At 56.7% G+C, this 18,071-nt stretch overlaps 86 pseudogenes; all 86 read left to right on the top strand.

Annotated features, from left to right (window-relative positions):
* Positions 1 to 42: 42 nt before the first annotated feature.
* LOC136601180 (5S ribosomal RNA) lies at positions 43 to 161 on the top strand (annotated as a pseudogene).
* Positions 162 to 241: 80 nt separating this feature from the next.
* Positions 242 to 360, top strand: LOC136601181 (5S ribosomal RNA; annotated as a pseudogene).
* An 80-nt stretch (positions 361 to 440) lies between these two features.
* Positions 441 to 559, top strand: LOC136601182 (5S ribosomal RNA; annotated as a pseudogene).
* An 80-nt stretch (positions 560 to 639) lies between these two features.
* On the top strand, positions 640 to 758 carry LOC136601408 (5S ribosomal RNA; annotated as a pseudogene).
* Positions 759 to 838: 80 nt separating this feature from the next.
* On the top strand, positions 839 to 957 carry LOC136601431 (5S ribosomal RNA; annotated as a pseudogene).
* An 80-nt stretch (positions 958 to 1,037) lies between these two features.
* On the top strand, positions 1,038 to 1,156 carry LOC136601434 (5S ribosomal RNA; annotated as a pseudogene).
* An 80-nt stretch (positions 1,157 to 1,236) lies between these two features.
* Positions 1,237 to 1,355, top strand: LOC136601526 (5S ribosomal RNA; annotated as a pseudogene).
* An 80-nt stretch (positions 1,356 to 1,435) lies between these two features.
* LOC136601239 (5S ribosomal RNA) lies at positions 1,436 to 1,554 on the top strand (annotated as a pseudogene).
* Positions 1,555 to 1,634: 80 nt separating this feature from the next.
* LOC136601361 (5S ribosomal RNA) lies at positions 1,635 to 1,753 on the top strand (annotated as a pseudogene).
* Positions 1,754 to 1,833: 80 nt separating this feature from the next.
* LOC136601517 (5S ribosomal RNA) lies at positions 1,834 to 1,952 on the top strand (annotated as a pseudogene).
* An 80-nt stretch (positions 1,953 to 2,032) lies between these two features.
* Positions 2,033 to 2,151, top strand: LOC136601449 (5S ribosomal RNA; annotated as a pseudogene).
* Positions 2,152 to 2,231: 80 nt separating this feature from the next.
* Positions 2,232 to 2,350, top strand: LOC136601488 (5S ribosomal RNA; annotated as a pseudogene).
* An 80-nt stretch (positions 2,351 to 2,430) lies between these two features.
* On the top strand, positions 2,431 to 2,549 carry LOC136601184 (5S ribosomal RNA; annotated as a pseudogene).
* Positions 2,550 to 2,629: 80 nt separating this feature from the next.
* On the top strand, positions 2,630 to 2,748 carry LOC136601463 (5S ribosomal RNA; annotated as a pseudogene).
* An 80-nt stretch (positions 2,749 to 2,828) lies between these two features.
* LOC136601185 (5S ribosomal RNA) lies at positions 2,829 to 2,947 on the top strand (annotated as a pseudogene).
* An 80-nt stretch (positions 2,948 to 3,027) lies between these two features.
* LOC136601186 (5S ribosomal RNA) lies at positions 3,028 to 3,146 on the top strand (annotated as a pseudogene).
* An 80-nt stretch (positions 3,147 to 3,226) lies between these two features.
* Positions 3,227 to 3,345, top strand: LOC136601187 (5S ribosomal RNA; annotated as a pseudogene).
* An 80-nt stretch (positions 3,346 to 3,425) lies between these two features.
* LOC136601202 (5S ribosomal RNA) lies at positions 3,426 to 3,544 on the top strand (annotated as a pseudogene).
* Positions 3,545 to 3,624: 80 nt separating this feature from the next.
* Positions 3,625 to 3,743, top strand: LOC136601398 (5S ribosomal RNA; annotated as a pseudogene).
* An 80-nt stretch (positions 3,744 to 3,823) lies between these two features.
* LOC136601188 (5S ribosomal RNA) lies at positions 3,824 to 3,942 on the top strand (annotated as a pseudogene).
* Positions 3,943 to 4,022: 80 nt separating this feature from the next.
* LOC136601189 (5S ribosomal RNA) lies at positions 4,023 to 4,141 on the top strand (annotated as a pseudogene).
* Positions 4,142 to 4,221: 80 nt separating this feature from the next.
* Positions 4,222 to 4,340, top strand: LOC136601191 (5S ribosomal RNA; annotated as a pseudogene).
* Positions 4,341 to 4,420: 80 nt separating this feature from the next.
* LOC136601192 (5S ribosomal RNA) lies at positions 4,421 to 4,539 on the top strand (annotated as a pseudogene).
* A 278-nt stretch (positions 4,540 to 4,817) lies between these two features.
* Positions 4,818 to 4,936, top strand: LOC136601442 (5S ribosomal RNA; annotated as a pseudogene).
* An 80-nt stretch (positions 4,937 to 5,016) lies between these two features.
* On the top strand, positions 5,017 to 5,135 carry LOC136601386 (5S ribosomal RNA; annotated as a pseudogene).
* Positions 5,136 to 5,215: 80 nt separating this feature from the next.
* Positions 5,216 to 5,334, top strand: LOC136601193 (5S ribosomal RNA; annotated as a pseudogene).
* Positions 5,335 to 5,414: 80 nt separating this feature from the next.
* On the top strand, positions 5,415 to 5,533 carry LOC136601410 (5S ribosomal RNA; annotated as a pseudogene).
* An 80-nt stretch (positions 5,534 to 5,613) lies between these two features.
* Positions 5,614 to 5,732, top strand: LOC136601504 (5S ribosomal RNA; annotated as a pseudogene).
* An 80-nt stretch (positions 5,733 to 5,812) lies between these two features.
* Positions 5,813 to 5,931, top strand: LOC136601466 (5S ribosomal RNA; annotated as a pseudogene).
* An 80-nt stretch (positions 5,932 to 6,011) lies between these two features.
* On the top strand, positions 6,012 to 6,130 carry LOC136601382 (5S ribosomal RNA; annotated as a pseudogene).
* An 80-nt stretch (positions 6,131 to 6,210) lies between these two features.
* LOC136601195 (5S ribosomal RNA) lies at positions 6,211 to 6,329 on the top strand (annotated as a pseudogene).
* An 80-nt stretch (positions 6,330 to 6,409) lies between these two features.
* Positions 6,410 to 6,528, top strand: LOC136601196 (5S ribosomal RNA; annotated as a pseudogene).
* An 80-nt stretch (positions 6,529 to 6,608) lies between these two features.
* LOC136601443 (5S ribosomal RNA) lies at positions 6,609 to 6,727 on the top strand (annotated as a pseudogene).
* Positions 6,728 to 6,807: 80 nt separating this feature from the next.
* Positions 6,808 to 6,926, top strand: LOC136601387 (5S ribosomal RNA; annotated as a pseudogene).
* Positions 6,927 to 7,006: 80 nt separating this feature from the next.
* On the top strand, positions 7,007 to 7,125 carry LOC136601197 (5S ribosomal RNA; annotated as a pseudogene).
* An 80-nt stretch (positions 7,126 to 7,205) lies between these two features.
* LOC136601411 (5S ribosomal RNA) lies at positions 7,206 to 7,324 on the top strand (annotated as a pseudogene).
* Positions 7,325 to 7,404: 80 nt separating this feature from the next.
* Positions 7,405 to 7,523, top strand: LOC136601505 (5S ribosomal RNA; annotated as a pseudogene).
* Positions 7,524 to 7,603: 80 nt separating this feature from the next.
* On the top strand, positions 7,604 to 7,722 carry LOC136601467 (5S ribosomal RNA; annotated as a pseudogene).
* An 80-nt stretch (positions 7,723 to 7,802) lies between these two features.
* On the top strand, positions 7,803 to 7,921 carry LOC136601383 (5S ribosomal RNA; annotated as a pseudogene).
* Positions 7,922 to 8,001: 80 nt separating this feature from the next.
* Positions 8,002 to 8,120, top strand: LOC136601198 (5S ribosomal RNA; annotated as a pseudogene).
* Positions 8,121 to 8,200: 80 nt separating this feature from the next.
* Positions 8,201 to 8,319, top strand: LOC136601373 (5S ribosomal RNA; annotated as a pseudogene).
* Positions 8,320 to 8,399: 80 nt separating this feature from the next.
* On the top strand, positions 8,400 to 8,518 carry LOC136601518 (5S ribosomal RNA; annotated as a pseudogene).
* Positions 8,519 to 8,598: 80 nt separating this feature from the next.
* Positions 8,599 to 8,717, top strand: LOC136601450 (5S ribosomal RNA; annotated as a pseudogene).
* An 80-nt stretch (positions 8,718 to 8,797) lies between these two features.
* LOC136601489 (5S ribosomal RNA) lies at positions 8,798 to 8,916 on the top strand (annotated as a pseudogene).
* An 80-nt stretch (positions 8,917 to 8,996) lies between these two features.
* Positions 8,997 to 9,115, top strand: LOC136601199 (5S ribosomal RNA; annotated as a pseudogene).
* An 80-nt stretch (positions 9,116 to 9,195) lies between these two features.
* LOC136601464 (5S ribosomal RNA) lies at positions 9,196 to 9,314 on the top strand (annotated as a pseudogene).
* Positions 9,315 to 9,394: 80 nt separating this feature from the next.
* Positions 9,395 to 9,513, top strand: LOC136601200 (5S ribosomal RNA; annotated as a pseudogene).
* An 80-nt stretch (positions 9,514 to 9,593) lies between these two features.
* LOC136601201 (5S ribosomal RNA) lies at positions 9,594 to 9,712 on the top strand (annotated as a pseudogene).
* Positions 9,713 to 9,792: 80 nt separating this feature from the next.
* Positions 9,793 to 9,911, top strand: LOC136601203 (5S ribosomal RNA; annotated as a pseudogene).
* An 80-nt stretch (positions 9,912 to 9,991) lies between these two features.
* Positions 9,992 to 10,110, top strand: LOC136601214 (5S ribosomal RNA; annotated as a pseudogene).
* Positions 10,111 to 10,190: 80 nt separating this feature from the next.
* Positions 10,191 to 10,309, top strand: LOC136601399 (5S ribosomal RNA; annotated as a pseudogene).
* An 80-nt stretch (positions 10,310 to 10,389) lies between these two features.
* Positions 10,390 to 10,508, top strand: LOC136601204 (5S ribosomal RNA; annotated as a pseudogene).
* Positions 10,509 to 10,588: 80 nt separating this feature from the next.
* On the top strand, positions 10,589 to 10,707 carry LOC136601206 (5S ribosomal RNA; annotated as a pseudogene).
* Positions 10,708 to 10,787: 80 nt separating this feature from the next.
* LOC136601207 (5S ribosomal RNA) lies at positions 10,788 to 10,906 on the top strand (annotated as a pseudogene).
* A 477-nt stretch (positions 10,907 to 11,383) lies between these two features.
* Positions 11,384 to 11,502, top strand: LOC136601388 (5S ribosomal RNA; annotated as a pseudogene).
* An 80-nt stretch (positions 11,503 to 11,582) lies between these two features.
* Positions 11,583 to 11,701, top strand: LOC136601208 (5S ribosomal RNA; annotated as a pseudogene).
* Positions 11,702 to 11,781: 80 nt separating this feature from the next.
* On the top strand, positions 11,782 to 11,900 carry LOC136601412 (5S ribosomal RNA; annotated as a pseudogene).
* Positions 11,901 to 11,980: 80 nt separating this feature from the next.
* LOC136601506 (5S ribosomal RNA) lies at positions 11,981 to 12,099 on the top strand (annotated as a pseudogene).
* Positions 12,100 to 12,179: 80 nt separating this feature from the next.
* LOC136601209 (5S ribosomal RNA) lies at positions 12,180 to 12,298 on the top strand (annotated as a pseudogene).
* An 80-nt stretch (positions 12,299 to 12,378) lies between these two features.
* LOC136601210 (5S ribosomal RNA) lies at positions 12,379 to 12,497 on the top strand (annotated as a pseudogene).
* Positions 12,498 to 12,577: 80 nt separating this feature from the next.
* Positions 12,578 to 12,696, top strand: LOC136601468 (5S ribosomal RNA; annotated as a pseudogene).
* An 80-nt stretch (positions 12,697 to 12,776) lies between these two features.
* Positions 12,777 to 12,895, top strand: LOC136601384 (5S ribosomal RNA; annotated as a pseudogene).
* Positions 12,896 to 12,975: 80 nt separating this feature from the next.
* Positions 12,976 to 13,094, top strand: LOC136601533 (5S ribosomal RNA; annotated as a pseudogene).
* An 80-nt stretch (positions 13,095 to 13,174) lies between these two features.
* LOC136601211 (5S ribosomal RNA) lies at positions 13,175 to 13,293 on the top strand (annotated as a pseudogene).
* Positions 13,294 to 13,373: 80 nt separating this feature from the next.
* Positions 13,374 to 13,492, top strand: LOC136601465 (5S ribosomal RNA; annotated as a pseudogene).
* An 80-nt stretch (positions 13,493 to 13,572) lies between these two features.
* On the top strand, positions 13,573 to 13,691 carry LOC136601212 (5S ribosomal RNA; annotated as a pseudogene).
* Positions 13,692 to 13,771: 80 nt separating this feature from the next.
* On the top strand, positions 13,772 to 13,890 carry LOC136601536 (5S ribosomal RNA; annotated as a pseudogene).
* An 80-nt stretch (positions 13,891 to 13,970) lies between these two features.
* On the top strand, positions 13,971 to 14,089 carry LOC136601213 (5S ribosomal RNA; annotated as a pseudogene).
* Positions 14,090 to 14,169: 80 nt separating this feature from the next.
* On the top strand, positions 14,170 to 14,288 carry LOC136601472 (5S ribosomal RNA; annotated as a pseudogene).
* Positions 14,289 to 14,368: 80 nt separating this feature from the next.
* On the top strand, positions 14,369 to 14,487 carry LOC136601479 (5S ribosomal RNA; annotated as a pseudogene).
* An 80-nt stretch (positions 14,488 to 14,567) lies between these two features.
* Positions 14,568 to 14,686, top strand: LOC136601484 (5S ribosomal RNA; annotated as a pseudogene).
* Positions 14,687 to 14,766: 80 nt separating this feature from the next.
* LOC136601215 (5S ribosomal RNA) lies at positions 14,767 to 14,885 on the top strand (annotated as a pseudogene).
* Positions 14,886 to 14,965: 80 nt separating this feature from the next.
* LOC136601217 (5S ribosomal RNA) lies at positions 14,966 to 15,084 on the top strand (annotated as a pseudogene).
* An 80-nt stretch (positions 15,085 to 15,164) lies between these two features.
* Positions 15,165 to 15,283, top strand: LOC136601379 (5S ribosomal RNA; annotated as a pseudogene).
* Positions 15,284 to 15,363: 80 nt separating this feature from the next.
* On the top strand, positions 15,364 to 15,482 carry LOC136601515 (5S ribosomal RNA; annotated as a pseudogene).
* An 80-nt stretch (positions 15,483 to 15,562) lies between these two features.
* Positions 15,563 to 15,681, top strand: LOC136601294 (5S ribosomal RNA; annotated as a pseudogene).
* Positions 15,682 to 15,761: 80 nt separating this feature from the next.
* On the top strand, positions 15,762 to 15,880 carry LOC136601218 (5S ribosomal RNA; annotated as a pseudogene).
* Positions 15,881 to 15,961: 81 nt separating this feature from the next.
* On the top strand, positions 15,962 to 16,080 carry LOC136601219 (5S ribosomal RNA; annotated as a pseudogene).
* Positions 16,081 to 16,160: 80 nt separating this feature from the next.
* On the top strand, positions 16,161 to 16,279 carry LOC136601413 (5S ribosomal RNA; annotated as a pseudogene).
* Positions 16,280 to 16,359: 80 nt separating this feature from the next.
* Positions 16,360 to 16,478, top strand: LOC136601220 (5S ribosomal RNA; annotated as a pseudogene).
* A 279-nt stretch (positions 16,479 to 16,757) lies between these two features.
* On the top strand, positions 16,758 to 16,876 carry LOC136601221 (5S ribosomal RNA; annotated as a pseudogene).
* An 80-nt stretch (positions 16,877 to 16,956) lies between these two features.
* On the top strand, positions 16,957 to 17,075 carry LOC136601528 (5S ribosomal RNA; annotated as a pseudogene).
* Positions 17,076 to 17,155: 80 nt separating this feature from the next.
* LOC136601520 (5S ribosomal RNA) lies at positions 17,156 to 17,274 on the top strand (annotated as a pseudogene).
* Positions 17,275 to 17,354: 80 nt separating this feature from the next.
* On the top strand, positions 17,355 to 17,473 carry LOC136601452 (5S ribosomal RNA; annotated as a pseudogene).
* Positions 17,474 to 17,752: 279 nt separating this feature from the next.
* Positions 17,753 to 17,871, top strand: LOC136601222 (5S ribosomal RNA; annotated as a pseudogene).
* Positions 17,872 to 17,951: 80 nt separating this feature from the next.
* LOC136601251 (5S ribosomal RNA) lies at positions 17,952 to 18,070 on the top strand (annotated as a pseudogene).
* The last annotated feature ends 1 nt before the right edge of the window (position 18,071 follows it).

The raw sequence follows: 18,071 nt of genomic DNA on the forward strand, positions 1-18,071 counted from the left end.
GCGTTCGCACTGCAGAAAGCCCATAGGAAAGGAGGAGGAGCTGTCAACGGGCATTCTAAGCTGAATGTGCCTGCTCTCGTCAGATCGCGGCCGCCAGCCAGCTTGAGGCCTGGCAAGTACCAGTATGGGTGACCGGCTGGGAATCCCAGGTCCCGTTGACTTTTAAGGCCGTGAGTAGGTTTCTTTCCTTTTCGGAGGTGCGTTCGCACTGCAGAAAGCCCATAGGAAAGGAGGAGGAGCTGTCAACGGGCATTCTAAGCTGAATGTGCCTGCTCTCGTCAGATCGCGGCCGCCAGCCAGCTTGAGGCCTGGCAAGTACCAGTATGGGTGACCGGCTGGGAATCCCAGGTCCCGTTGACTTTTAAGGCCGTGAGTAGGTTTCTTTCCTTTTCGGAGGTGCGTTCGCACTGCAGAAAGCCCATAGGAAAGGAGGAGGAGCTGTCAACGGGCATTCTAAGCTGAATGTGCCTGCTCTCGTCAGATCGCGGCCGCCAGCCAGCTTGAGGCCTGGCAAGTACCAGTATGGGTGACCGGCTGGGAATCCCAGGTCCCGTTGACTTTTAAGGCCGTGAGTAGGTTTCTTTCCTTTTCGGAGGTGCGTTCGCACTGCAGAAAGCCCATAGGAAAGGAGGAGGAGCTGTCAACGGGCATTCTAAGCTGAATGTGCCTGCTCTCGTCAGACCGCGGCCGCCAGCCAGCTTGAGGCCTGGCAAGTACCAGTATGGGTGACCGGCTGGGAATCCCAGGTCCCGTTGACTTTTAAGGCCGTGAGTAGGTTTCTTTCCTTTTCGGAGGTGAGTTCGCACTGCAGAAAGCCCATAGGAAAGGAGGAGGAGCTGTCAACGGGCATTCTAGGCTGAATGTGCCTGCTCTCGTCAGATCGCGGCCGCCAGCCAGCTTGAGGCCTGGCAAGTACCAGTATGGGTGACCGGCTGGGAATCCCAGGTCCCGTTGACTTTTAAGGCCGTGAGTAGGTTTCTTTCCGTTTCGGAGGTGCGTTCGCACTGCAGAAAGCCCATAGGAAAGGAGGAGGAGCTGTCAACGGGCATTCTAAGCTGAATGTGCCTGCTCTCGTCAGATCGCGGCCGCCAGCCAGCTTGAGGCCTGGCAAGTACCAGTATGGGTGACCGGCTGGGAATCCCAGGTCCCGTTGACTTTTAAGGCCGTGAGTAGGTTTCTTTCCTTTTCGGAGGTGCGTTCGCACTGCAGAAAGCCCATAGGAAAGGAGGAGGAGCTGTCAACCGGCATTCTAAGCTGAATGTGCCTGCTCTCGTCAGATCGCGGCCGCCAGCCAGCTTGAGGCCTGGCAAGTACCAGTATGGGTGACCGGCTGGGAATCCCAGGTCCCGTTGACTTTTAAGGCAGTGAGTAGGTTTCTTTCCGTTTCGGAGGTGCGTTCGCACTGCAGAAAGCCCATAGGAAAGGAGGAGCAGCTGTCAACGGGCATTCTAAGCTGAATGCGCCTGCTCTCGTCAGATCGCGGCCGCCAGCCAGCTTGAGGCCTGGCAAGTACCAGTATGGGTGACCGGCTGGGAATCCCAGGTCCCGTTGACTTTTAAGGCCGTGAGTAGGTTTCTTTCCTTTTCGGAGGTGCGTTCGCACTGCAGAAAGCCCATAGGAAAGGAGGAGAAGCTGTCAACGGGCATTCTAAGCTGAATGTGCCTGCTCTCGTCAGATCGCGGCCGCCAGCCAGCTTGAGGCCTGGTAAGTACCAGTATGGGTGACCGGCTGGGAATCCCAGGTCCCGTTGACTTTTAAGGCCGTGAGTAGGTTTCTTTCCTTTTCGGAGGTGCGTTCGCACTGCAGAAAGCCCATAGGAAAGGAGGAGGAGCTGTCAACGGGCATTCTAAGCTGAATGTGCCTGCTCTCGTCAGATCGCGGCCGCCAGCCAGCTTGAGGCCTGGCAAGTAACAGTATGGGTGACCGGCTGGGAATCCCAGGTCCCGTTGACTTTTAAGGCCGTGAGTAGGTTTCTTTCCTTTTCGGAGGTGCGTTCGCACTGCAGAAAGCCCATAGGAAAGGAGGAGGAGCTGTCAACGGGCATTCTAAGCTGAATTTGCCTGCTCTCGTCAGATCGCGGCCACCAGCCAGCTTGAGGCCTGGCAAGTACCAGTATGGGTGACCGGCTGGGAATCCCAGGTCCCGTTGACTTTTAAGGCCGTGAGTAGGTTTCTTTCCTTTTCGGAGGTGCGTTCGCACTGCAGAAAGCCCATAGGAAAGGAGGAGGAGCTGTCAACGGGCATTCTAAGCTGAATGTGCCTGCTCTTGTCAGATCGCGGCCGCCAGCCAGCTTGAGGCCTGGCAAGTACCAGTATGGGTGACCGGCTGGGAATCCCAGGTCCCGTTGACTTTTAAGGCCGTGAGTAGGTTTCTTTCCTTTTCGGAGGTGCGTTCGCACTGCAGAAAGCCCATAGGAAAGGAGGAGGAGCTGTCAACGGGCATTCTAAGCTGAATGTGCCTGCTCTCGTCAGATCGCGGCCGCCAGCCAGCTTGAGGCCTGGCAAGTACCAGTATGGGTGACCGGCTGGGAATCCCAGGTCCCGTTGACTTTTAAGGCCGTGAGTAGGTTTCTTTCCTTTTCGGAGGTGCGTTCGCACTGCAGAAAGCCCATAGGAAAGGAGGGGGAGCTGTCAACGGGCATTCTAAGCTGAATGTGCCTGTTCTCGTCAGATCGCAGCCGCCAGCCAGCTTGAGGCCTGGCAAGTACCAGTATGGGTGACCGGCTGGGAATCCCAGGGCCCGTTGACTTTTAAGGCCGTGAGTAGGTTTCTTTCCTTTTCGGAGGTGCGTTCGCACTGCAGAAAGCCCATAGGAAAGGAGGAGGAGCTGTCAACGGGCATTCTAAGCTGAATGTGCCTGCTCTCGTCAGATCGCGGCCGCCAGCCAGCTTGAGGCCTGGCAAGTACCAGTATGGGTGACCGGCTGGGAATCCCAGGTCCCGTTGACTTTTAAGGCCGTGAGTAGGTTTCTTTCCTTTTCGGAGGTGCGTTCGCACTGCAGAAAGCCCATAGGAAAGGAGGAGGAGCTGTCAACGGGCATTCTAAGCTGAATGTGCCTGCTCTCGTCAGATCGCGGCCGCCAGCCAGCTTGAGGCCTGGCAAGTACCAGTATGGGTGACCGGCTGGGAATCCCAGGTCCCGTTGACTTTTAAGGCCGTGAGTAGGTTGCTTTCCTTTTCGGAGGTGCGTTCGCACTGCAGAAAGCCCATAGGAAAGGAGGAGGAGCTGTCAACGGGCATTCTAAGCTGAATGTGCCTGCTCTCGTCAGATCGCGGCCGCCAGCCAGCTTGAGGCCTGGCAAGTACCAGTATGGGTGACCGGCTGGGAATCCCAGGTCCCGTTGACTTTTAAGGCCGTGAGTAGGTTTCTTTCCTTTTCGGAGGTGCGTTCGCACTGCAGAAAGCCCATAGGAAAGGAGGCGGAGCTGTCAACGGGCATTCTAAGCTGAATGTGCCTGCTCTCGTTAGATCGCGGCCGCCAGGCAGCTTGAGGCCTGGCAAGTACCAGTATGGGTGACCGGCTGGGAATCCCAGGTCCCGTTGACTTTTAAGGCCGTGAGTAGGTTCCTTTCCGTTTCGGAGGTGCGTTCGCACTGCAGAAAGCCCATAGCAAAGGAGGAGGAGCTGTCAACGGGCATTCTAAGCTGAATGTGCCTGCTCTCGTCAGATCGCGGCCGCCAGCCAGCTTGAGGCCTGGCCAGTACCAGTATGGGTGACCGGCTGGGAATCCCAGGTCCCGTTGACTTTTAAGGCCGTGAGTAGGTTTCTTTCCTTTTCGGAGGTGCGTTCGCACTGCAGAAAGCCCATAGGAAAGGAGGAGGAGCTGTCAACGGGCATTCTAAGCTGAATGTGCCTGCTCTCGTCAGATCGCGGCCGCCAGCCAGCTTGAGGCCTGGCAAGTACCAGTATGGGTGACCGGCTGGGAATCCCAGGTCCCGTTGACTTTTAAGGCCGTGAGTAGGTTTCTTTCCGTTTCGGAGGTGCGTTCGCACTGCAGAAAGCCCATAGGAAAGGAGGAGGAGCTGTCAACGGGCATTCTAAGCTGAATGTGCCTGCTCTCGTCAGATCGCGGCCGCCAGCCAGCTTGAGGCCTGGCAAGTACCAGTATGGGTGACCGGCTGGGAATCCCAGGTCCCGTTGACTTTTAAGGCCGTGAGTAGGTTTCTTTCCGTTTCGGAGGTGCGTTCGCACTGCAGAAAGCCCATAGGAAAGGAGGAGGAGCTGTCAACGGGCATTCTAAGCTGAATGTGCCTGCTCTCGTCAGATCGCGGCCGCCAGCCAGCTTGAGGCCTGGCAAGTACCAGTATGGGTGACCGGCTGGGAATCCCAGGTCCCGTTGACTTTTAAGGCCGTGAGTAGGTTTCTTTCCTTTTCGGAGGTGCGTTCGCACTGCAGAAAGCCCATAGGAAAGGAGGAGGAGCTGTCAACGGGCATTCTAAGCTGAATGTGCCTGCTCTCGTCAGATCGCGGCCGCCAGCCAGCTTGAGGCCTGGCAAGTACCAGTATGGGTGACCGGCTGGGAATCCCAGGTCCCGTTGACTTTTAAGGCCGTGAGTAGGTTTCTTTCCTTTTCGGAGGTGCGTTCGCACTGCAGAAAGCCCATAGGAAAGGAGGAGGAGCTGTCAACGGCATTCTAAGCTGAATGTGCCTGCTCTCGTCAGATCGCGGCCGCCAGCCAGCTTGAGGCCTGGCAAGTACCAGTATGGGTGACCGGCTGGGAATCCCAGGTCCCGTTGACTTTTAAGGCCGTGAGTAGGTTTCTTTCCTTTTCGGAGGTGCGTTCGCACTGCAGAAAGCCCATAGGAAAGGAGGAGGAGCTGTCAACGGGCATTCTAATCTGAATGTGCCTGCTCTCGTCAGATCGCAGCCGCCAGCCAGCTTGAGGCCTGGCAAGTACCAGTATGGGTGACCGGCTGGGAATCCCAGGTCCTGTTGACTTTTAAGGCCGTGAGTAGGTTTCTTTCCTTTTCGGAGGTGCGTTCGCACTGCAGAAAGCCCATAGGAAAGGAGGAGGAGCTGTCAACGGGCATTCTAAGCTGAATGTGCCTGCTCTCGTCAGATCGCGGCTGCCAGCCAGCTTGAGGCCTGGCAAGTACCAGTATGGGTGACCGGCTGGGAATCCCAGGTCCCGTTGACTTTTAAGGCCGTGAGTAGGTTTCTTTCCTTTTCGGAGGTGCGTTCGCACTGCAGAAAGCCCATAGGAAAGGAGGAGGAGCTGTCAACGGGCATTCTAAGCTGAATGTGCCTGCTCTCGTCAGATCGCGGCCGCCAGCCAGCTTGAGGCCTGGCAAGTACCAGTATGGGTGACCGGCTGGGAATCCCAGGTCCCGTTGACTTTTAAGGCCGTGAGTAGGTTTCTTTCCTTTTCGGAGGTGCGTTCGCACTGCAGAAAGCCCATAGGAAAGGAGGAGGAGCTGTCAACGGGCATTCTAAGCTGAATGTGCCTGCTCTCGTCAGACCGCGGCCGCCAGCCAGCTTGAGGCCTGGCAAGTACCAGTATGGGTGACCGGCTGGGAATCCCAGGTCCCGTTGACTTTTAAGGCCGTGAGTAGGTTTCTTTCCTTTTCGGAGGTGAGTTCGCACTGCAGAAAGCCCATAGGAAAGGAGGAGGAGCTGTCAACGGGCATTCTAGGCTGAATGTGCCTGCTCTCGTCAGATCGCGGCCGCCAGCCAGCTTGAGGCCTGGCAAGTACCAGTATGGGTGACTGGCTGGGAATCCCAGGTCCCGTTGACTTTTAAGGCCGTGAGTAGGTTTCTTTCCGTTTCGGAGGTGCGTTCGCACTGCAGAAAGCCCATAGGAAAGGAGGAGGAGCTGTCAACGGGCATTCTAAGCTGAATGTGCCTGCTCTCGTCAGATCGCGGCCGCCAGCCAGCTTGAGGCCTGGCAAGTACCAGTATGGGTGACCGGCTGGGAATCCCAGGTCCCGTGGACTTTTAAGGCCGTGAGTAGGTTTCTTTCCTTTTCGGAGGTGCGTTCGCACTGCAGAAAGCCCATAGGAAAGGAGGAGGAGCTGTCAACGGGCATTCTAAGCTGAATGTGCCTGCTCTCGTCAGATCGCGGTCGCCAGCCAGCTTGAGGCCTGGCAAGTACCAGTATGGGTGACCGGCTGGGAATCCCAGGTCCCGTTGACTTTTAAGGCAGTGAGTAGGTTTCTTTCCGTTTCGGAGGTGCGTTCGCACTGCAGAAAGCCCATAGGAAAGGAGGAGCAGCTGTCAACGGGCATTCTAAGCTGAATGTGCCTGCTCTCGTCAGATCGCGGCCGCCAGCCAGCTTGAGGCCTGGCAAGTACCAGTATGGGTGACCGGCTGGGAATCCCAGGTCCCGTTGACTTTTAAGGCCGTGAGTAGGTTTCTTTCCTTTTCGGAGGTGCGTTCGCACTGCAGAAAGCCCATAGGAAAGGAGGAGAAGCTGTCAACGGGCATTCTAAGCTGAATGTGCCTGCTCTCGTCAGATCGCGGCCGCCAGCCAGCTTGAGGCCTGGCAAGTACCAGTATGGGTGACCGGCTGGGAATCCCAGGTCCCGTTGACTTTTAAGGCCGTGAGTAGGTTTCTTTCCTTTTCGGAGGTGCGTTCGCACTGCAGAAAGCCCATAGGAAAGGAGGAGGAGCTGTCAACGGGCATTCTAATCTGAATGTGCCTGCTCTCGTCAGATCGCAGCCGCCAGCCAGCTTGAGGCCTGGCAAGTACCAGTATGGGTGACCGGCTGGGAATCCCAGGTCCTGTTGACTTTTAAGGCCGTGAGTAGGTTTCTTTCCTTTTCGGAGGTGCGTTCGCACTGCAGAAAGCCCATAGGAAAGGAGGAGGAGCTGTCAACGGGCATTCTAAGCTGAATGTGCCTGCTCTCGTCAGATCGCGGCTGCCAGCCAGCTTGAGGCCTGGCAAGTACCAGTATGGGTGACCGGCTGGGAATCCCAGGTCCCGTTGACTTTTAAGGCCGTGAGTAGGTTTCTTTCCTTTTCGGAGGTGCGTTCGCACTGCAGAAAGCCCATAGGAAAGGAGGAGGAGCTGTCAACGGGCATTCTAAGCTGAATGTGCCTGCTCTCGTCAGATCGCGGCCGCCAGCCAGCTTGAGGCCTGGCAAGTACCAGTATGGGTGACCGGCTGGGAATCCCAGGTCCCGTTGACTTTTAAGGCCGTGAGTAGGTTTCTTTCCTTTTCGGAGGTGCGTTCGCACTGCAGAAAGCCCATAGGAAAGGAGGAGGAGCTGTCAACGGGCATTCTAAGCTGAATGTGCCTGCTCTCGTCAGACCGCGGCCGCCAGCCAGCTTGAGGCCTGGCAAGTACCAGTATGGGTGACCGGCTGGGAATCCCAGGTCCCGTTGACTTTTAAGGCCGTGAGTAGGTTTCTTTCCTTTTCGGAGGTGAGTTCGCACTGCAGAAAGCCCATAGGAAAGGAGGAGGAGCTGTCAACGGGCATTCTAGGCTGAATGTGCCTGCTCTCGTCAGATCGCGGCCGCCAGCCAGCTTGAGGCCTGGCAAGTACCAGTATGGGTGACTGGCTGGGAATCCCAGGTCCCGTTGACTTTTAAGGCCGTGAGTAGGTTTCTTTCCGTTTCGGAGGTGCGTTCGCACTGCAGAAAGCCCATAGGAAAGGAGGAGGAGCTGTCAACGGGCATTCTAAGCTGAATGTGCCTGCTCTCGTCAGATCGCGGCCGCCAGCCAGCTTGAGGCCTGGCAAGTACCAGTATGGGTGACCGGCTGGGAATCCCAGGTCCCGTGGACTTTTAAGGCCGTGAGTAGGTTTCTTTCCTTTTCGGAGGTGCGTTCGCACTGCAGAAAGCCCATAGGAAAGGAGGAGGAGCTGTCAACGGGCATTCTAAGCTGAATGTGCCTGCTCTCGTCAGATCGCGGTCGCCAGCCAGCTTGAGGCCTGGCAAGTACCAGTATGGGTGACCGGCTGGGAATCCCAGGTCCCGTTGACTTTTAAGGCAGTGAGTAGGTTTCTTTCCGTTTCGGAGGTGCGTTCGCACTGCAGAAAGCCCATAGGAAAGGAGGAGCAGCTGTCAACGGGCATTCTAAGCTGAATGTGCCTGCTCTCGTCAGATCGCGGCCGCCAGCCAGCTTGAGGCCTGGCAAGTACCAGTATGGGTGACCGGCTGGGAATCCCAGGTCCCGTTGACTTTTAAGGCCGTGAGTAGGTTTCTTTCCTTTTCGGAGGTGCGTTCGCACTGCAGAAAGCCCATAGGAAAGGAGGAGAAGCTGTCAACGGGCATTCTAAGCTGAATGTGCCTGCTCTCGTCAGATCGCGGCCGCCAGCCAGCTTGAGGCCTGGTAAGTACCAGTATGGGTGACCGGCTGGGAATCCCAGGTCCCGTTGACTTTTAAGGCCGTGAGTAGGTTTCTTTCCTTTTCGGAGGTGCGTTCGCACTGCAGAAAGCCCATAGGAAAGGAGGAGGAGCTGTCAACGGGCATTCTAAGCTGAATGTGCCTGCTCTCGTCAGATCGCGGCCGCCAGCCAGCTTGAGGCCTGGCAAGTAACAGTATGGGTGACCGGCTGGGAATCCCAGGTCCCGTTGACTTTTAAGGCCGTGAGTAGGTTTCTTTCCTTTTCGGAGGTGCGTTCGCACTGCAGAAAGCCCATAGGAAAGGAGGAGGAGCTGTCAACGGGCATTCTAAGCTGAATTTGCCTGCTCTCGTCAGATCGCGGCCACCAGCCAGCTTGAGGCCTGGCAAGTACCAGTATGGGTGACCGGCTGGGAATCCCAGGTCCCGTTGACTTTTAAGGCCGTGAGTAGGTTTCTTTCCTTTTCGGAGGTGCGTTCGCACTGCAGAAAGCCCATAGGAAAGGAGGAGGAGCTGTCAACGGGCATTCTAAGCTGAATGTGCCTGCTCTTGTCAGATCGCGGCCGCCAGCCAGCTTGAGGCCTGGCAAGTACCAGTATGGGTGACCGGCTGGGAATCCCAGGTCCCGTTGACTTTTAAGGCCGTGAGTAGGTTTCTTTCCTTTTCGGAGGTGCGTTCGCACTGCAGAAAGCCCATAGGAAAGGAGGAGGAGCTGTCAACGGGCATTCTAAGCTGAATGTGCCTGCTCTCGTCAGATCGCGGCCGCCAGCCAGCTTGAGGCCTGGCAAGTACCAGTATGGGTGACCGGCTGGGAATCCCAGGTCCCGTTGACTTTTAAGGCCGTGAGTAGGTTTCTTTCCTTTTCGGAGGTGCGTTCGCACTGCAGAAAGCCCATAGGAAAGGAGGGGGAGCTGTCAACGGGCATTCTAAGCTGAATGTGCCTGTTCTCGTCAGATCGCAGCCGCCAGCCAGCTTGAGGCCTGGCAAGTACCAGTATGGGTGACCGGCTGGGAATCCCAGGGCCCGTTGACTTTTAAGGCCGTGAGTAGGTTTCTTTCCTTTTCGGAGGTGCGTTCGCACTGCAGAAAGCCCATAGGAAAGGAGGAGGAGCTGTCAACGGGCATTCTAAGCTGAATGTGCCTGCTCTCGTCAGATCGCGGCCGCCAGCCAGCTTGAGGCCTGGCAAGTACCAGTATGGGTGACCGGCTGGGAATCCCAGGTCCCGTTGACTTTTAAGGCCGTGAGTAGGTTTCTTTCCTTTTCGGAGGTGCGTTCGCACTGCAGAAAGCCCATAGGAAAGGAGGAGGAGCTGTCAACGGGCATTCTAAGCTGAATGTGCCTGCTCTCGTCAGATCGCGGCCGCCAGCCAGCTTGAGGCCTGGCAAGTACCAGTATGGGTGACCGGCTGGGAATCCCAGGTCCCGTTGACTTTTAAGGCCGTGAGTAGGTTGCTTTCCTTTTCGGAGGTGCGTTCGCACTGCAGAAAGCCCATAGGAAAGGAGGAGGAGCTGTCAACGGGCATTCTAAGCTGAATGTGCCTGCTCTCGTCAGATCGCGGCCGCCAGCCAGCTTGAGGCCTGGCAAGTACCAGTATGGGTGACCGGCTGGGAATCCCAGGTCCCGTTGACTTTTAAGGCCGTGAGTAGGTTTCTTTCCTTTTCGGAGGTGCGTTCGCACTGCAGAAAGCCCATAGGAAAGGAGGCGGAGCTGTCAACGGGCATTCTAAGCTGAATGTGCCTGCTCTCGTTAGATCGCGGCCGCCAGGCAGCTTGAGGCCTGGCAAGTACCAGTATGGGTGACCGGCTGGGAATCCCAGGTCCCGTTGACTTTTAAGGCCGTGAGTAGGTTCCTTTCCGTTTCGGAGGTGCGTTCGCACTGCAGAAAGCCCATAGCAAAGGAGGAGGAGCTGTCAACGGGCATTCTAAGCTGAATGTGCCTGCTCTCGTCAGATCGCGGCCGCCAGCCAGCTTGAGGCCTGGCCAGTACCAGTATGGGTGACCGGCTGGGAATCCCAGGTCCCGTTGACTTTTAAGGCCGTGAGTAGGTTTCTTTCCTTTTCGGAGGTGCGTTCGCACTGCAGAAAGCCCATAGGAAAGGAGGAGGAGCTGTCAACGGGCATTCTAAGCTGAATGTGCCTGCTCTCGTCAGATCGCGGCCGCCAGCCAGCTTGAGGCCTGGCAAGTACCAGTATGGGTGACCGGCTGGGAATCCCAGGTCCCGTTGACTTTTAAGGCCGTGAGTAGGTTTCTTTCCGTTTCGGAGGTGCGTTCGCACTGCAGAAAGCCCATAGGAAAGGAGGAGGAGCTGTCAACGGGCATTCTAAGCTGAATGTGCCTGCTCTCGTCAGATCGCGGCCGCCAGCCAGCTTGAGGCCTGGCAAGTACCAGTATGGGTGACCGGCTGGGAATCCCAGGTCCCGTTGACTTTTAAGGCCGTGAGTAGGTTTCTTTCCTTTTCGGAGGTGCGTTCGCACTGCAGAAAGCCCATAGGAAAGGAGGAGGAGCTGTCAACGGGCATTCTAAGCTGAATGTGCCTGCTCTCGTCAGATCGCGGCCGCCAGCCAGCTTGAGGCCTGGCAAGTACCAGTATGGGTGACCGGCTGGGAATCCCAGGTCCCGTTGACTTTTAAGGCCGTGAGTAGGTTTCTTTCCTTTTCGGAGGTGCGTTCGCACTGCAGAAAGCCCATAGGAAAGGAGGAGGAGCTGTCAACGGCATTCTAAGCTGAATGTGCCTGCTCTCGTCAGATCGCGGCCGCCAGCCAGCTTGAGGCCTGGCAAGTACCAGTATGGGTGACCGGCTGGGAATCCCAGGTCCCGTTGACTTTTAAGGCCGTGAGTAGGTTTCTTTCCTTTTCGGAGGTGCGTTCGCACTGCAGAAAGCCCATAGGAAAGGAGGAGGAGCTGTCAACGGGCATTCTAATCTGAATGTGCCTGCTCTCGTCAGATCGCAGCCGCCAGCCAGCTTGATGCCTGGCAAGTACCAGTATGGGTGACCGGCTGGGAATCCCAGGTCCTGTTGACTTTTAAGGCCGTGAGTAGGTTTCTTTCCTTTTCGGAGGTGCGTTCGCACTGCAGAAAGCCCATAGGAAAGGAGGAGGAGCTGTCAACGGGCATTCTAAGCTGAATGTGCCTGCTCTCGTCAGATCGCGGCTGCCAGCCAGCTTGAGGCCTGGCAAGTACCAGTATGGGTGACCGGCTGGGAATCCCAGGTCCCGTTGACTTTTAAGGCCGTGAGTAGGTTTCTTTCCTTTTCGGAGGTGCGTTCGCACTGCAGAAAGCCCATAGGAAAGGAGGAGGAGCTGTCAACGGGCATTCTAAGCTGAATGTGCCTGCTCTCGTCAGATCGCGGCCGCCAGCCAGCTTGAGGCCTGGCAAGTACCAGTATGGGTGACCGGCTGGGAATCCCAGGTCCCGTTGACTTTTAAGGCCGTGAGTAGGTTTCTTTCCTTTTCGGAGGTGCGTTCGCACTGCAGAAAGCCCATAGGAAAGGAGGAGGAGCTGTCAACGGGCATTCTAAGCTGAATGTGCCTGCTCTCGTCAGACCGCGGCCGCCAGCCAGCTTGAGGCCTGGCAAGTACCAGTATGGGTGACCGGCTGGGAATCCCAGGTCCCGTTGACTTTTAAGGCCGTGAGTAGGTTTCTTTCCTTTTCGGAGGTGAGTTCGCACTGCAGAAAGCCCATAGGAAAGGAGGAGGAGCTGTCAACGGGCATTCTAGGCTGAATGTGCCTGCTCTCGTCAGATCGCGGCCGCCAGCCAGCTTGAGGCCTGGCAAGTACCAGTATGGGTGACTGGCTGGGAATCCCAGGTCCCGTTGACTTTTAAGGCCGTGAGTAGGTTTCTTTCCGTTTCGGAGGTGCGTTCGCACTGCAGAAAGCCCATAGGAAAGGAGGAGGAGCTGTCAACGGGCATTCTAAGCTGAATGTGCCTGCTCTCGTCAGATCGCGGCCGCCAGCCAGCTTGAGGCCTGGCAAGTACCAGTATGGGTGACCGGCTGGGAATCCCAGGTCCCGTTGACTTTTAAGGCCGTGAGTAGGTTTCTTTCCTTTTCGGAGGTGCGTTCGCACTGCAGAAAGCCCATAGGAAAGGAGGAGGAGCTGTCAACGGGCATTCTAAGCTGAATGTGCCTGCTCTCGTCAGATCGCGGCCGCCAGCCAGCTTGAGGCCTGGCAAGTACCAGTATGGGTGACCGGCTGGGAATCCCAGGTCCCGTTGACTTTTAAGGCCGTGAGTAGGTTTCTTTCCGTTTCGGAGGTGCGTTCGCACTGCAGAAAGCCCATAGGAAAGGAGGAGGAGCTGTCAACGGGCATTCTAAGCTGAATGTGCCTGCTCTCGTCAGATCGCGGCCGCCAGCCAGCTTGAGGCCTGGCAAGTACCAGTATGGGTGACCGGCTGGGAATCCCAGGTCCCGTGGACTTTTAAGGCCGTGAGTAGGTTTCTTTCCTTTTCGGAGGTGCGTTCGCACTGCAGAAAGCCCATAGGAAAGGAGGAGGAGCTGTCAACGGGCATTCTAAGCTGAATGTGCCTGCTCTCGTCAGATCGCGGTCGCCAGCCAGCTTGAGGCCTGGCAAGTACCAGTATGGGTGACCGGCTGGGAATCCCAGGTCCCGTTGACTTTTAAGGCCGTGAGTAGGTTTCTTTCCTTTTCGGAGGTGCGTTCGCACTGCAGAAAGCCCATAGGAAAGGAGAAGGAGCTGTCAACGGGCATTCTAAGCTGAATGTGCCTGCTCTCGTCAGATCGCGGCCGCCAGGCAGCTTGAGGCCTAGCAAGTACCAGTATGGGTGACCGGCTGGGAATCCCAGATCCCGTTGACTTTTAAGGCCGTGAGTAGGTTCCTTTCCGTTTCGGAGGTGCGTTCGCACTGCAGAAAGCCCATAGCAAAGGAGGAGGAGCTGTCAACGGGCATTCTAAGCTGAATGTGCCTGCTCTCGTCAGATCGCGGCCGCCAGCCAGCTTGAGGCCTGGCAAGTACCAGTATGGGTGACCGGCTGGGAATCCCAGGTCCCGTTGACTTTTAAGGCCGTGAGTAGGTTGCTTTCCTTTTCGGAGGTGCGTTCGCACTGCAGAAAGCCCATAGGAAAGGAGGAGGAGCTGTCAACGGGCATTCTAAGCTGAATGTGCCTGCTCTCGTCAGATCGCATCCGCCAGCCAGCTTGAGGCCTGGCAAGTACCAGTATGGGTGACCGGCTGGGAATCCCAGGTCCCGTTGACTTTTAAGGCCGTGAGTAGGTTTCTTTCCTTTTCGGAGGTGCGTTCGCACTGCAGAAAGCCCATAGGAAAGGAGGCAGAGCTGTCAACGGGCATTCTAAGCTGAATGTGCCTGCTCTCGTCAGATCGCGGCCGCCAGCCAGCTTGAGGCCTGGCAAGTACCAGTATGGGTGACCGGCTGGGAATCCCAGGTCCCGTTGACTTTTAAGGCCGTGAGTAGGTTGCTTTCCTTTTCGGAGGTGCGTTCGCACTGCAGAAAGCCCATAGGAAAGGAGGAGGAGCTGTCAACGGGCATTCTAAGCTGAATGTACCTGCTCTCGTCAGATCGCGGCCGCCAGCCAGCTAGAGGACTGGCAAGTACCAGTATGGGTGACCGGCTGGGAATCCCAGGTCCCGTTGACTTTTAAGGCCGTGAGTAGGTTTCTTTCCTTTTCGGAGGTGCGTTCACACTGCAGAAAGCCCATAGGAAAGGAGGAGGAGCTGTCAACGGGCATTCTAAGCTGAATGTGCCTGCTCTCGTCAGATCGCGGCCGCCAGCCAGCTTGAGGCCTGGCAAGTACCAGTATGGGTGACCGGCTGGGAATCCCAGGTCCCGTTGACTTTTAAGGCCGTGAGTAGGTTTCTTTCCTTTTCGGAAGTGCGTTCGCACTGCAGAAAGCCCATAGGAAAGGAGGAGGAGCTGTCAACGGGCATTCTAAGCTGAATGTGCCTGCTCTCGTCAGATCGCGGCCGCCAGCCAGCTTGAGGCCTGGCAAGTACCAGTATGGGTGACTGGCTGGGAATCCCAGGTCCCGTTGACTTTTAAGGCCGTGAGTAGGTTTCTTTCCTTTTCGGAGGTGCGTTCGCACTGCAGAAAGCCCATAGGAAAGGAGGAGGAGCTGTCAACGGGCATTCTAAGCTGAATGTGCCTGCTCTCGTCAGATCGTGGCCGCCAGCCAGCTTGAGGCCTGGCAAGTACCAGTATGGGTGACCGGCTGGGAATCCCAGGTCCCGTTGACTTTTAAGGCCGTGAGTAGGTTTCTTTCCGTTTCGGAGGTGCGTTCGCACTGCAGAAAGCCCATAGGAAAGGAGGAGGAGCTGTCAACGGGCATTCTAAGCTGAATGTGCCTGCTCTCGTCAGATCGCGGCCGCCAGCCAGCTTGAGGCCTGGCAAGTACCAGTATGGGTGACCGGCTGGGAATCCCAGGTCCCATTGACTTTTAAGGCCGTGAGTAGGTTTCTTTCCTTTTCGGAGGTGCGTTCGCACTGCAGAAAGCCCATAGGAAAGGAGGAGGAGCTGTCAACGGGCATTCTAAGCTGAATGTGCCTGCTCTCGTCAGATCGCGGCCGCCAGCCAGCTTGAGGCCTGGCAAGTACCAGTATGGGTGACCGGCTGGGAATCCCAGGTCCCGTTGACTTTTAAGGCCGTGAGTAGGTTTCTTTCCTTTTCGGAGGTGCGTTCGCACTGCAGAAAGCCCATAGGAAAGGAGGAGGAGCTGTCAACGGGCATTCTAAGCTGAATGTGCCTGCTCTCGTCAGATCGCGGCCGCCAGCCAGCTTGAGGCCTGGCAAGTACCAGTATGGGTGACCGGCTGGGAATCCCAGGTCCCGTTGACTTTTAAGGCCGTGAGTAGGTTTCTTTCCGTTTCGGAGGTGCGTTCGCACTGCAGAAAGCCCATAGGAAAGGAGGAGGAGCTGTCAACGGGCATTCTAAGCTGAATGTGCCTGCTCTCGTCAGATCGCGGCCGCCAGCCAGCTTGAGGCCTGGCAAGTACCAGCATGGGTGACCGGCTGGGAATCCCAGGTCCCGTTGACTTTTAAGGCCGTGAGTAGGTTTCTTTCCTTTTCGGAGGTGCGTTCGCACTGCAGAAAGCCCATAGGAAAGGAGGAGGAGCTGTCAACGGGCATTCTAAGCTGAATGTGCCTGCTCTCGTCAGATCGCGGCCGCCAGCCAGCTTGAGGCATGGCAAGTACCAGTATGGGTGACCGGCTGGGAATCCCAGGTCCCGTTGACTTTTAAGGCCGTGAGTAGGTTTCTTTCCTTTTCGGAGGTGCGTTCGCACTGCAGAAAGCCCATAGGAAAGGAGGAGGAGCTGTCAACGGGCATTCTAAGCTGAATGTGCCTGCTCTCGTCAGATCGCGGCCGCCAGGCAGCTTGAGGCCTGGCAAGTACCAGTATGGGTGACCGGCTGGGAATCCCAGGTCCCGTTGACTTTTAAGGCCGTGAGTAGGTTTCTTTCCTTTTCGGAGGTGCGTTCGCACTGCAGAAAGCCCATAGGAAAGGAGGAGGAGCTGTCAACGGGCATTCTAAGCTGAATGTGCCTGCTCTCGTCAGATCGCGGCCGCCAGCCAGCTTGAGGCCTGGCAAGTACCAGTATGGGTGACCGGCTGGGAATCCCAGGTCCCGTTGACTTTTTAGGGCCGTGAGTAGGTTTCTTTCCTTTTCGGAGGTGCGTTCGCACTGCAGAAAGCCCATAGGAAAGGAGGAGGAGCTGTCAACGGGCATTCTAAGCTGAATGTGCCTGCTCTCGTCAGATCGCGGCCGCCAGCCAGCTTGAGGCCTGGCAAGTACCAGTATGGGTGACCGGCTGGGAATCCCAGGTCCCGTTGACTTTTAAGGCCGTGAGTAGGTTTCTTTCCTTTTCGGAGGTGCGTTCGCACTGCAGAAAGCCCATAGGAAAGGAGGAGGAGCTGTCAACGGGCATTCTAAGCTGAATGTGCCTGCTCTCGTCAGACCGCGGCCGCCAGCCAGCTTGAGGCCTGGCAAGTACCAGTATGGGTGACCGGCTGGGAATCCCAGGTCCCGTTGACTTTTAAGGCCGTGAGTAGGTTTCTTTCCTTTTCGGAGGTGAGTTCGCACTGCAGAAAGCCCATAGGAAAGGAGGAGGAGCTGTCAACGGGCATTCTAAGCTGAATGTGCCTGCTCTCGTCAGATCGCGGCCGCCAGCCAGCTTGAGGCCTGGCAAGTACCAGTATGGGTGACCGGCTGGGAATCCCAGGTCCCGTTGACTTTTAAGGCCGTGAGTAGGTTTCTTTCCTTTTCGGAGGTGCGTTCGCACTGCAGAAAGCCCATAGGAAAGGAGGAGGAGCTGTCAACCGGCATTCTAAGCTGAATGTGCCTGCTCTCGTCAGATCGCGGCCGCCAGCCAGCTTGACGCCTGGCAAGTACCAGTATGGGTGACCGGCTGGGAATCCCAGGTCCCGTTGACTTTTAAGGCCGTGAGTAGGTTTCTTTCCGTTTCGGAGGTGCGTTCGCACTGCAGAAAGCCCATAGGAAAGGAGGAGGAGCTGTCAACGGGCATTCTAAGCTGAATGTGCCTGCTCTCGTCAGATCGCGGCCGCCAGCCAGCTTGAGGCCTGGCAAGTACCAGTATGGGTGACCGGCTGGGAATCCCAGGTCCCGTTGACTTTTAAGACCGTGAGTAGGTTTCTTTCCTTTTCGGAGGTGCGTTCGCACTGCAGAAAGCCCATAGGAAAGGAGGAGAAGCTGTCAACGGGCATTCTAAGCTGAATGTGCCTGCTCTCGTCAGATCGCGGCCGCCAGCCAGCTTGAGGCCTGGTAAGTACCAGTATGTGTGACCGGCTGGGAATCCCAGGTCCCGTTGACTTTTAAGGCCGTGAGTAGGTTTCTTTCCTTTTCGGAGGTGCGTTCGCACTGCAGAAAGCCCATAGGAAAGGAGGAGGAGCTGTCAACGGGCATTCTAAGCTGAATGTGCCTGCTCTCGTCAGATCGCGGCCGCCAGCCAGCTTGAGGCCTGGCAAGTAACAGTATGGGTGACCGGCTGGGAATCCCAGGTCCCGTTGACTTTTAAGGCCGTGAGTAGGTTTCTTTCCTTTTCGGAGGTGCGTTCGCACTGCAGAAAGCCCATAGGAAAGGAGGAGGAGCTGTCAACGGGCATTCTAAGCTGAATTTGCCTGCTCTCGTCAGATCGCGGCCGCCAGCCAGCTTGAGGCCTGGCAAGTACCAGTATGGGTGACCGGCTGGGAATCCCAGGTCCCGTTGACTTTTAAGGCCGTGAGTAGGTTTCTTTCCTTTTCGGAGGTGCGTTCGCACTGCAGAAAGCCCATAGGAAAGGAGGAGGAGCTGTCAACAGGCATTCTAAGCTGAATGTGCCTGCTCTTGTCAGATCGCGGCCGCCAGCCAGCTTGAGGCCTGGCAAGTACCAGTATGGGTGACCGGCTGGGAATCCCAGGTCCCGTTGACTTTTAAGGCCGTGAGTAGGTTTCTTTCCTTTTCGGAGGTGCGTTCGCACTGCAGAAAGCCCATAGGAAAGGAGGAGGAGCTGTCAACGGGCATTCTAAGCTGAATGTGCCTGCTCTCGTCAGATCGCGGCCGCCAGCCAGCTTGAGGCCTGGCAAGTACCAGTATGGGTGACCGGCTGGGAATCCCAGGTCCCGTTGACTTTTAAGGCCGTGAGTAGGTTTCTTTCCTTTTCGGAGGTGCGTTCGCACTGCAGAAAGCCCATAGGAAAGGAGGGGGAGCTGTCAACGGGCATTCTAAGCTGAATGTGCCTGCTCTCGTCAGATCGCAGCCGCCAGCCAGCTTGAGGCCTGGCAAGTACCAGTATGGGTGACCGGCTGGGAATCCCAGGTCCCGTTGACTT

Source organism: Eleutherodactylus coqui, unplaced genomic scaffold (assembly GCF_035609145.1).
Source record: "Eleutherodactylus coqui strain aEleCoq1 unplaced genomic scaffold, aEleCoq1.hap1 HAP1_SCAFFOLD_462, whole genome shotgun sequence".
Lineage (NCBI taxonomy): Eukaryota > Metazoa > Chordata > Amphibia > Anura > Eleutherodactylidae > Eleutherodactylus > Eleutherodactylus coqui.